This window comes from Pteropus vampyrus, unplaced genomic scaffold (genome assembly GCF_000151845.1).
Source record: "Pteropus vampyrus isolate Shadow unplaced genomic scaffold, Pvam_2.0 Scaffold22, whole genome shotgun sequence".
NCBI lineage: Eukaryota > Metazoa > Chordata > Mammalia > Chiroptera > Pteropodidae > Pteropus > Pteropus vampyrus.
This window is the reverse complement of record NW_011888803.1, coordinates 15714503-15727258: the sequence shown is the minus strand read 5'-3', so window position 1 is coordinate 15727258 and position 12756 is coordinate 15714503. Positions and strand designations below refer to the sequence as shown.

The 12756-nt window shown below is 36.6% G+C and overlaps 1 protein-coding gene and 1 pseudogene across 1 annotated transcript in view; one reads left to right on the top strand and one right to left on the bottom strand.

The window, feature by feature from the left end:
- DCDC2 (doublecortin domain containing 2) overlaps positions 1-12756 on the bottom strand; it is a 169771-nt gene that overhangs the window by 11344 nt on the left and 145671 nt on the right. The window lies entirely within an intron of this gene.
- LOC111736865 lies at positions 9651-9769 on the top strand (annotated as a pseudogene).

Sequence of the window (12756 nt, the reverse complement as noted above, 5' to 3'; positions counted from 1 at the left end):
GCCCAGAGATAGTCAGGTCCTTTCCTAGTGTCTTTGAGGGATTAAGGGGACCCTACGAGACGTTCGGGGGGGTTCTCAGTCACCATGACTTGAGTGAATTTGCCTGGAGCACTCGTTTGTGCTAAGCAGCAATCCAGATTTTGGGAGACAAACACAACTGTCTCTGATAGCAAAGAGCTCAGAGCAGTGCAGTAACCATCATGTTATAATAGAGCATAAGGAGAGGAGCAATAAGAACACATGGCAGGAAAGAGACATCCAAGGTTGAATGTGGCAGCCTGCGGACAGATCTTCTACATCTTGTCACTGAAACTTCCCAAACCCAGCATGAACGGTATTTGCAGGTCAAAAGAACAGACACGATGTATATCCATCACCTGTCTATGCCAAACTTCATGCTCGGCGCTTATAGATTCATCATTTTGTGTAATCTTCACAGTAACCCTATGAAGCACTCTTCTTATGCCCATTTTACAAATAAGGAAAATGAGAAATCATTCAACACTTCCAACATCACACGTGGGTGAACAAGCAGGACTAGGATTTGACTCTAAAGCAATCTTGTCCCAAAGTTCTGGTATTCTCCCTTAAACAAATCACACAAGAAACTGATAGTTCACCTAGCCACTACTGCAAGCACACTCAAGTATACTTTCGACAGTCGGAAAATATAACATCTGCCGTAGGCAACATTACTTTTATTGTTTAAAGAATTACTGACCTAAGAACAAAACATTTCTTGAAGTGTATTAAAGACTTCTGGTGTGATTTAGGGAGGGAACATTGTAAAGATTGTTAGGCAGAGTACCTGAAGCAGTACATAAATAAAAACAAAACAAACAAAAAAACAAAAGAGATTTCTTTTTAAATTATTTCTGAGAATTGATAATTATGTAACACTCTCCTAAATTTATTTTAATTCTTACTCTGCCCAAACTTACCTATTCATAGCAACTTTCGGTTTGGGTTTTAAAGAGAAGTTATATACCATTTCTTAATAAAAAACATTTAGTAACAGTAACAGAAAAAAATCAAAATTTACTGTTATCATTTAGAAATCTAAATATGTTCCTTGTCATTCTGGGCATATATTACAAGAGGTTGCTAAAGTCTGTTAAGGTGACTATCTTCTGTCTAAACGGGAAAAAGTCTCTTTCACTTTCTTGATATCTGGATTTATACCTGAAAGCTACAGAATGATTGTGTGTTGGTTTTTAGTTTTGTGTTTCCCATTTTACCACTTTCTTCACTCCCAATTCCCAAACACATATACTTTCTTTTTCTCTTTTTAATGCAAAGGGATGGTAAATACCCTAATCTCTTTTTAAGGGGAAGGAGACACCCAGCCCTAAATTCAGGTTCTGTTCTCTTTGCTAGCTATTATCACTACCACCACTAACAAACAGGATTATGCTTTTATCCTATTATTTCTATTAGACTTTCCCAGCACAGCCATTTCAGTAGTCCTCAAATGAATCCACATCTGATTAGCTCGGCTTTAAGAAATGCAAGATTATGGTGCTGAAATATCAATTTGATCAATTTAAATAAGACAGTAACATTAGTTAAAAGGCTTATAATCCTTTAAAATAACCTGAGTGTAGAACAAAATTTATTATTATTACGACACTACGATTCGAAGCAAAAAAAAAAAAAAAAATGCTGCTATGACAGATCTGTAATGAATAAATGAAAAGCAATGTGCTTTTTGGTGTAATCTCCTTTGAAGCAGGCATTAAATTATTAAAGATGTTTCCAGTGTATACATCAATCAAATCAACCCCAGAAGGAACACTGGATCTTACACCCATATACACACACACACATAGATAAAATCTATACCATGGTGAAGGCCTGCAAAGAAGAAAAAGAGCACTCTGTTCTATAAGAGGGTGGGCGTCGCCGGTGGGAGGGAGCTGTTCTTTAGAATAAAGAGAAATACAAGAGGCAAAGTGAGTGAGTGGCGCACTTCCTCAACCTCTTTCTCTCCTTCTCTTACTAGAGAAAACCTGTCAAAGAGGCTTCTGGTACCCCTCACACAACCCAGAACTGACATCCAGCCATAGCAGTGGGACTCTCACGAAGGAGAATTGGCTCGAGTAAATGAGATTCTTCAATGGCCACAGGCACGACTACGCTTCTCTCACAGCTAGAACAGCTCTGTCCTGACAGTCAGGCCACGAGCTAAAGAGCTATATACACAAAACCAGATACGGAGAGTCATATATGATTTCATTTATATGAAACATTCAGGATAGGCAAATCTATAAAGATGAAAAGCCAGATTAGTGGTTGCCAGGAAGGCCTGGGGAGAAGGGAGAGGGGAGAAGGGAGAAGGGAGAATGGGGCGTGACAGCTGAATAGGTAATGAGATTTCCTTTTGGGTGATGATAGAGATAGAGGTAGAACTAGACAGAGATAACGTTGCACAACATGGCGAGTGTACTAAATGTCACAAGACTGCATATTTTAAAATGGTTAATAGTTTATTCTGTTACGAGAATCTTATTTCAATTTTTTTTTGAAAGCTATATGCCCAAACTCTTGACCACCAGGTACAGCTAGCTGGCCACCTCTCTGTGTCTACTGACACCCACAGAATGCATTGCTTCACTGAGCGATAAACTTCAGATTATTTCCCTGCTTTATTCCACAGTTTGACTCTTAGGAAGCTACCTCCCTTGTCTCAGGTATATAAAGTTTCCCTTCACAAAATATCTGGTGACTCTCGGTAGTAGGTCGATGGCGGTGTTGAATGAATGAGAAAGCTGAATGAATGAACTAACAAAGAAATCTGAGAATAGCAGCTTGCTTAGAATTGAAATACAGAAAGTGCTAGAAAAATACTATTAGATAACCACATTATATTTTAATAAAGTGCTTCCACTCTCCCCCCTACCCCCCAAAAAAAGTTCCAACTATTTAATTTCCTTAAAATCCCCAAGTAGTTCTCAGCCTCTGCCCATTTAGCTGAATCTGCCTGATTGCCCAGGGAAATGGTGACAGTCACAGCTGGCTGGACACTAGTGTTAGCTCATCGAGCAAGGAACGTCATGTATATAGCAGCCCATGTTCCAATCCCACCTCAAAAAAACCTTATGAAAATTCTGATAATGTTAACAATTTAGATTGAGAAAAGTAGATACAGCAACCAAAAGGGAGGAGTTGGGGAATGTGAGGAGAAAAGAGCAGGGGTACCAAAGGAAAAAGTAAGAGTAACACATTGCAAATTTAGTTTGAGGGAGTGAAGAAGAAGGAAGAAAAATAGGAAGAAGAAAACTTTTTTCCAAGGTCCAATCACACTGTCCTTTCTGCAGTCAGGGGAAGCAGAGCTCCCACACATGACTTCGCCTCCCCTTCCTGCAGAGAAGCCAGTTCTCACATGATCCCAAGAAAGAGCGTTCATAACTGAGGAAGGTCACTGGGCATTCCTGTGCAAGATTGGTGTCTCCTGATGTTCTCTGCAATGGGGATGTGGACTGGCAATGCAAAATTTATACTGCGTAGGATGAGGCATCTGCGGTCTGGTGCAAAGGAAGCGGTTATGCTACAGCTTCATGCCAGATAATTCACCTCACCAGGTCTCAGAGTCCCCTTTGGATGATAATAATGGCCTCACAGGATTGCAGTGAGGCCCAAATGAGACCATACACATAAAAGACAAGTGTAAACTGAACAAGATATATATAAATATGTTTGTTATTGTTGTCACTCCATTTTTCTTGCCATTGAATAGAAGTTGAGAGGTTGCCTGATTAAATATTATGGTACAGTTTTTACACTAATGAAATTGTAAACTACTGGGCGACTTAAAGCAGTATCCCTTTTTAAATCTCACGTAAACAAACAAAAAAATAATATTGAAACACTTAGCAATTGTCTTGCCCTTATCAGTTAACACAGTTAAAATGCTGGCTGATGTTCAGCCTCTGGTCCACTAAATTGATAGGTGTGATCTACATGATGTGATTACTAATTATCATTGGTCTTAGTTCTTTATTCTCGGCTTCTGAATTCCCTGGCATGCATTTTTCACAACAAATCGATCATCCAATAGCTTTCTTTTGTTTGTTTCTGAACTGCTGTCCACGCTCAAAAGTAATACAAATGTGCCAGAAAGAGACACCAAACAAACTTCCATAAATTAGTATATGGATTTAGGTAACACAGAACTTTGTCTTCAGCTGGAACGGCAGGCTGGCAGCAGCCAGTTAGGGGTATAATAATTAAATAATTAAACAGACATTTAAGTGGCATATTATGCTTCTAAAAGTATTTTCATATCTATTTTCTAACTACATCTTCCTATGAGGTAGGGTGGCATGATGATCCCCACCGTAAAGAGTAGGAAACTGAGCCTGAAGGAAAGTCAAGCAACTTGCCACGGAGTATATGACCAGTGAGTGATATTTTACCTGCATCATAAAAAAATAAAATAAAGATTTCAAATTGAAAGACAATGGTCCTGGCTGTTTATAAATTGGTCACCATGGTAACCTAATAAGTCACTTGGTAAACCCTACCCCTAATATACGACTAATGGACAAATGAGGCAGAGGGACTGGCTGGGCTGAGTTGGAGTCCATGTTTCTGCTTCTCTCCTTTCTAATTGCTAATCCTCTCCTTTTCAGATATGCACTCTAAGAGCTGACTCTGTTCCCTGAATATTATTCTTTGATGCTATAAGACAGCATCAAATCAAAGACAAACCCCTTTTCCTCACTGTTTGGAGTTGAATTGTGTCCCCTCATAATTTATATGTTGAAGTCCTGACTTTCAGTAAGTACCTCAGAATGTGAAACCTGACTTTAAAGAGATAATTAAGTTAAAAATGAGGTCATTAGAGTGGGCCTTAATCCAATATGAGTGATGTCCTTATAAGAAAAAGAGATTAGGACGCAGACATGCACAGAGTAAAGACTACGTGAAGACATAGGGAGAAAACACCATTTATAAGCCAGGAAGAGAGATCTTAGAAAACACCCATTCTGAGGACATCTTAATCTCAGACTTCCAGCCTCCAGACGATGAGAAGATAAATTTCCATCGTTCAAGCCAACCAGTCTGTGGTATTTTGCTGCAGCAGCCCTTCAATCACATACCATTATCTTCCCTCACCAACCACCCTCCTCCCCCACTACACACGTTCATATTTATATTCCTCTTTCCTCTCTCTCCCTCTCTCTCCTCTCCCCTATTTCCTTAAGAAGCCCTTCAGCACAGACTGGGGAAGTCGGCTTCCTCATAAAGAGGAAAGGGCTGGCTGGTTGTGGCAGTGCAGGATGGCCAAACCCAGCCCTTCTCAGAGAGCAGTACTACCTGGAGAAGCAGGGAAAGGATGTGTCCTCTGTGGAAGAAACTGAAAAGAGCCTTGGCCAGTGCCCCTGCTCCATACTATATTATTCATTCTGTTTTTTATACTTTACCCAGAATGCCCTTTTTTTCCCCTCTATTAGACCCAACCCGCCTTACCTTGCAAGCCTTCTCGCTCCCTCAGGCAGCTATGCCCTCATCACACCTGTCAAATTCCTTTAGTGCACTCAAATCACAGTGCACAGTTATGAAACATGAGCCTTGGTTCTATGGAAGTACCTAGAGAAAAGGACTCTTTCTTATTCATCTTCGTGTCCATAGCCATATTAACCACAGTACTATATCAATAGTTGTCTTAAATATAATGTGCCTCCCACAGATAAAAGCCAGCATAACATGCGCCACAGGAAAGTACAGATGATGATGGCAGGCTCATATCTATTGCAAACTTTCCAGGTACTTGGTACTATGCCCTATACACCTCGCATGCATAATCATATTTAAACTAACCTCATAACAATTATTTGAGGTAAATACTGTTATTATCCGAATTCACAGATAAAGAAACTCAAAGAGTTAGGTAAAGTTTTCTAAATCCCATAGACTTGTCCAAAATTAACAGAGGAACTCTTTTTGATCACTTGATTGTAATAACTACTTTCCCAAGATAATGTATAGAACAATATCCCAAACTCAATACACCTTAAAGAGCTCCTTCCAGCCTAGTATCCTTTAAGGCAGTGCTTCTCCATCATCTGGGGATTCTGTTAAATGCAAATTCTGAGTCAACAGTTCTGAAACTCTGCATTTCTAATAGCTCTCAGGCGTTGCTAATCCTCAGATAACACTTGTCATGGTAAGGCTCTAAACCACACATAAAACAGGATGGCCACAAATATACCACTTCAAAAAAGCATTTTGGTTAAAATTTCTAATTGTAATAATGCCTTGAAATAATGCCTCTAAATGAAGATTGTATTTTTATCTTAAGAAATATCAATTTTATTGAAAGCTGGGAGAAAATAGGATTGGTTGTTGACAGAATGATGTCTAGACATAAAGACAGTGCTACTAGATTTATTCTAATTACATCACCATGCCACTGTTTAGTAAGAGTCACGGTATAAAAAGGAAACACATCATTGCAAAGGCAGTGAATCAGGAAGATATTTTTACCTATGCTTAAAGTTTTCTGCCCTGACATTTATGTCAAATTTTAGTCAGTTTGTGACTAAAAAATTTGAACAAAACCAATTTTCAGGTAGAAATTGTGTCTCCAAAGAGTACATTCATCCTGAAATTTTACGAGCAATTCACGTCTATGAGTAATTGTGCAATAGTATATTTTATAAAAAAGCACAATTCTTATGTTTCACTGGAGTCAAGAAAGGGTATTCATTCCACTCTATCCTATATACTCACTAAACTGAACTACATAATAGTACAACAGTGAGCGCAGACGTCACCTAGATGATTCCAGTCTCACACCCTCTCTGACATCAAGAGCATCAAAGTACAGCTAACAGACACATTACAGAATATATGTATAATTACAAATAATATGTATCCTTAAATATAAAGGTTTTTATGAAAGCTTTAGGAGGTCTTTTCCCTTTTTGAGACATTTACCTTTTAAAAGTACATTATTATTAATAAGCAATTTGCTGTTAATATTAGAAAAGTTACACCAGATTATTCTGGTGTAACACCAGCGTTGGCATTTCAGGCGCTTTTGCCTGAGTTTGCCTACGTGGATATCTTACTATTTATTTGGTGACAGACATTCTGAGAAAATGGGTGGTTTATATGGCAAGACAGAAAAGGTCTGGTAGCTACTGTCGCTGGCTATATCCTTGTGGGGACAGCTCAGGGGAAATCAGAAGTATTTAGGTTTTCTAGAGAATATGCATGCAGTTACTGAGGCTAACTCAGGATTCATGAATGATAAGAGGAAAGAAGATGGAATATGGAAATCACATGAAAATAAGCCACAAAATATTGAAAGCATCAATTATTTCTAAGGTATTTTCACAGATAGATAGGGCTGCTCAAATGATTTACCCTTTAAACTCACATCTCTGACAGTAACAGTGACCCCCCAAAATTAGAAATGGTAAAGGCATATAAATACAGCACAAAGCTAATGTTTCACCCACATTTAAGTAAATGTTGATTTTTCTTATATTTACATCAGAATTCCCCGAGGAATATATTTTAATATTTAAGATCTTTCCTATCTGAAATAACAACACAAGTTTGCACTTTCTAGTCAAGATATCCTACCTACCCAACCTATTCTCCTTCCTATTCCTACCTATCAGGTCTCCCTCTCTAAAATGTGCTAGACCTAGAAACTGGAAATCAGAACCAAAAAAAAAAAAAAAAAAAGACTACCTTAGATATCCACTTTTCCATGTAACAATTACTACATTTGAAATCTGGTAAGAGTAAGGATTTGTTACAGGGTTTGGCAGAAGGTGTTCAGGCATACATGTTGAAAGTACAGAAGTTACTGCACTTGATTTTATTTCTGTTCCCATGGAAACTAAAAATCATCTTCTACCCAAGTTGAATAAAGTGTTTTGAAATTATCAGTTTCAATTTTTCATGATAACAAAGTACTGCTTCCTGTTTTCGGCTTTCAGAGGTTTACTTTCACAGGTGGGGTGTGGGAGGTTTAGATATAGTTTGAAGAACAATGACCTACAAAAAGAGTGACTATATTCACAGATGTGCCCCTGTAAAGCCGGGGCCAGCCACCTGCTGAACTGGCTCACCCAGGCCAACTCAAACTCCGCAAGTTCCTGCAACATCCAAATTAAAAGCTATAATACATTGGAAAAATATTAGACAGCACGAGAGTATTTAGTGATCACAAGAAAAAAAAAATTCTCCATTAAGTTTTCTCACTTTAGAAGTAAATATTAATTTTCTTTCATTACATCAGAAACCTCTCAAAGCTACACTTAAATGTTTTAACGCCACTTCTGTCAATTAAACACAAATCTATAAAATGTGATATCACAGAAAGTCTTGTTGATGAAGCACATGGAAATTAAGAAGCCAGATCATCCTCATCTTCACTCTTCCAGTTGTGTGTGATGCTTATAGAACCAAACATGAATATGATTCACTAAGAGGATATGACTTGAAAATGAAGAATTGTGAAAATATTGTTTGTGCATAATTTCTCTCAGTTCAGGGAAGGCAGTGCAGGTCTAGTGGCCCTCCACACAGATGGAATAGGTTTAGAAAAAAAAAGTGCAGCTTGCTGCTAGCATTAATTTTATTTTACATAAACACGCTCTTTGAGGCTGAAGCAAATCTGACTGGTTTTTAATGTGAAAATAAAATATAAAAACTGTTCTTGGAGTTATTTCTAAACAGAACTTGTCTCTAATCCTAATGTAACAGAAATCAGATTCATCAAATGAATCCTCGGCTAACAACTGTTCGAGAACAATGTTAACATCACACGTAGGAATGCTACGTTTTCTAGGATTTGACATTTTCGGAGATTGAGAATTACTATATTTTATAAGTGGACATACCACTACTAAAAACAGAATGCTATAAATGGAATGATGTCACTTGTTTCCAAAGATTATGGATATACTAGAGCGATTTGAAAATAATAATAAAAGTGAAATATTTTGCGGCAAACTTTGGGGGTAAAGTTAGGACTGTAATCCGAGAGTTATCTTGGGGTAAATGCTGCAGCTGCAAGCGCCGCTGGCAAGTATTCTCTAGACAAACGGGAAATAGGTTAAAAGTTAAACTATAGGGAAGCTAGACTTAAGTACAAGGTACTGTACTGAAAACAAGAGGAATAAACTTCTTTATTCCTCTTCCTACAGGCAGAAGACCCAAATGCTGACAGCCAGGTTTCATCATTAAAGGAAGTGGATGAAAGATTCCAATCAAAGGAAACAGACCAATCCAAAAGAACACAAATACTGAAATTGGAGTTCTGCCAATGAAACTGCAAGGACCAATCACCTTACAATGAAATGCGCCAACCTGAGGATCCCTACCTGTGCATGCAGAGTTTCCTTAATGCTTTGCTCTAAAATCTAACCAGACATTTTATATAATGTTACATGTCAAAATCTTTCAATTTGTTTTTTTAAAAAAAATCTACCCAGTGAGCCAAGGAAAGCCTCTAATCAAAACATAAAAATGAAAAAAAAAAAAGAGATCAAAACATAAAAATGAAACATAAAAGAGATCAAAACATAAAAATGAAACATAAAAGATATCAAAACATAAAAATGGAAAAAAAAAGTTCAGAAGAAACAAAACTAATACAGGAAAAGAAAGTTTAAAATAATCGATTAGTCTATGGCCATGCCACCCTGAACAAGCCCCATCCTGTCTGATCTCGGAAGCTAAGCAGGGTTGGGCCTGGTTAGTACTTGGATGGGAGACCACTTAGGAAGATCAGGTGCTGTAGGCATAAAAAATTTAAAAAAAAATAAAGGATTGTAAACTGACAAGGCCCTTGTAATCAGTGAGGTCAACCAAGGGTTGCCTTGCCTAAAAAATAAATTAAATTAAAATAAAATAAAATAAAATAATCAATTAATCTTTGGGGAGTTAAGGAAAGATATTACAACCATAAAATAAGAACAGGAGGCTATAAAAAGGGACATTCAGAGAATATAAAAGAACTCTTAGAAATTAAAAATATCATGACCAGCAAAAAATCAACAGATGGAAGATTAACACTGAGGCTTTTTGATTTAAAAAAAAGTTGAAAAAATAGAAAAAGAAATCAATAGAGATGGAAAGTAGGAGAAGCAAGTGTAGGATGAGTCTAGGAGGGCCTATATCTAAATACTTGTTGTTTTGGAAAGAGTAGAGAAATGAAAGAGAAGGAAATTATCAAAGAAATAATTCAAAAAAAATTTTTTAAGAATTAAAAAAACAAATGTTTCCAGAATAAAAAAGCCCATTGAGCATCCAGTTTGATAAGCAAAATAATTTGCACCAAGGCACGCAATTGGAAATTTTCAGAATACCAAAAAGAAAAAAAATGAGCCTAAAAGCTTCCAGACAGGGAACAAAAGAATATTTATGAAGGCTCAGGAAACAGAATGGCACCGAATTTTCCCAACCACCATTCTGAATGGGAAGGACAGTTGAGCAATGCTTTCAAAATTCTGAGAGAAATTATACCTAACCTAGTATTTTGTCCCTAGCCATACTTACAGTCAAGTATGAGCAGAGGAAAAAGACATTTTCAGACATGCAAAGTTTCAAAAAAATTTGTCTTTCACGAAGCTTTTCTTGTGGAGCTCCTAGAGGTGAGTTCTACAAAAAAGATACAGTCAAAGAAGAAGAAAATGTAGAATCCAAGAAATAGGGGATCCATGCACTAGAGAAGCAAGAGAAATTCCCAAAAGAATGGTGAAGAAAAATGCCAGGATAACCCTGAAAAGCAGATCCAGAGAACAGCCAACCAGCTTGAGGAAGATGATCAAAAAGCTTAAAAAATGAAATTGAGATTTCATTATCAGTGTATATGTTTGGATATACCAAGAGGAGATCAACATCGAGCAGAGTTTGGAGATGGCTTGGTAATAACTACACAAAAAACTAAGCAAATGAAAAAAAAATAGGCAATTATTAAAATAGAGGGGAGGAAAAAAGAGATTACAAATGAAAGGAAATGCAACCAAAGTACACTATATGGCTCAGCTAATAAGAATACTTACACAGCAAAAATAATGTATATATTAAATTAGCTAAAAATTATTATAAAATTATAATAGAAAAATATACGAGATAAAGACAGTCTATTCAATAAATGGTGTTGGGAAAGCTGGATAGGTATATGTAAAAAAATGAAACTAGACCACCTTCTTACACCATATACAAGAATAAACTCAAAATAGATTAATGACTTAAACATAAGACCCAAAACCATAAGACTCTTGGAAGAAAACAAAGGTTGTAAACTCTCTGACACTGCTCTTAGTAATATTTTTTTTTCTGATATATCTCCTTGGAAAAGAGAAACAAAAGAAAAAATAAACAAATGGTATTACATCAAACTAAAAATGTTTTTGCACAGCCAAGGGAACTATCAACTAAACAAAAAGACAACCTACTGAATAGGAGAAGATAAACATCCAATAAGGGATTTATAGCCAAGATTTATAAAGAACTCATAGAACTTAAGACACACACACACTCACACACACACACACACACACACGCACACACGCACACACACCCCAATCCAATTGAAAAATAGGCAGAGGAATGAGTAGATTTTAAAGAGGACATACAGATAGCCCAATAGATGTATGAAAAGATGCTCAATGTCACTAATCAACAGAGAAATGTAAATTAAAACCACATGAGACGTTGCCTCACACCTATCAGAATGGCTATCATCAACAAATCAAAAAATAACAAGTTTTGGTGAGGATGTGAAGAAAAGTGAACTGTTCGTACACTGTTGGTGGGATTGCAAATTGATATAGCCACTATGGAAAACAGTTTGGAAGTTCCTCAAAAAATTAAAAATAGAACTACCTTATGACCCAGCAATTCCTCTGCTGGGTATTCTTCCAAAAAAATACAAAACACAATTCAAAAAGATATATGCACTTCTATGTTCACTGAAGCACTATTTACAATAGCCAAAATACAGAAGCAACCTAAATACCCATCAATAGATGATTGGATAAAGAAGAGGTGGTACATTTATACAATGGAATATTACTCAGCCATAAAAAAAATGGGCTCTTACCATTTGCAACAACATGGACAGATCTAGAGGGTATCACGCTAAGTGAAATAAGTCAGAGAAAGATAAATGCCAGATGATTCCACTTATACGTGACCTCTAAAGAACAAAATAAACAAACAAAACAGAAATCGGCTCATAGATACATACAACAAACTGATGGTTGCTAGATGGGAGGGGTGTTAAGGGGCTGGGTGAAAAAAGTGAAGGATTAAGAAGTACAAATTGGTAGTTATAAACAGTCATGGGCATGTAAAGTACAGCATAGGGAACATAGTCAATAATATTGTAATAACTATGTATGGTGTCAAGTGGATACTAGACTTATTGGGAGATTGCTTTGTAAATTATGTAAATGTCTAGTCACTATGCTGTACATCTGAAACTAACATAAAATAATATTGAATGTCAACTGTAATTGAAAAATAAAAAATTATGGAAAGAAAGAAGGGGAAACATATGGGTGTGTTGTTAGTTTTGTGTGCATGTGGCCTTATTGGGGAGGAGGGGTGGGAAGGAGTTGGTAAGAGATCTAAATAATCAACTTTCATAGTAATTAGAGATAAAATTAATAAATAATATCTAAATTTGAACAATAAAATCAGGAAATGTATATTATCAAATTTGAGATGTCACCAATTAAAAGAATCTCTATAATTCTATGTACAATTAGAATGAAAAAAAAA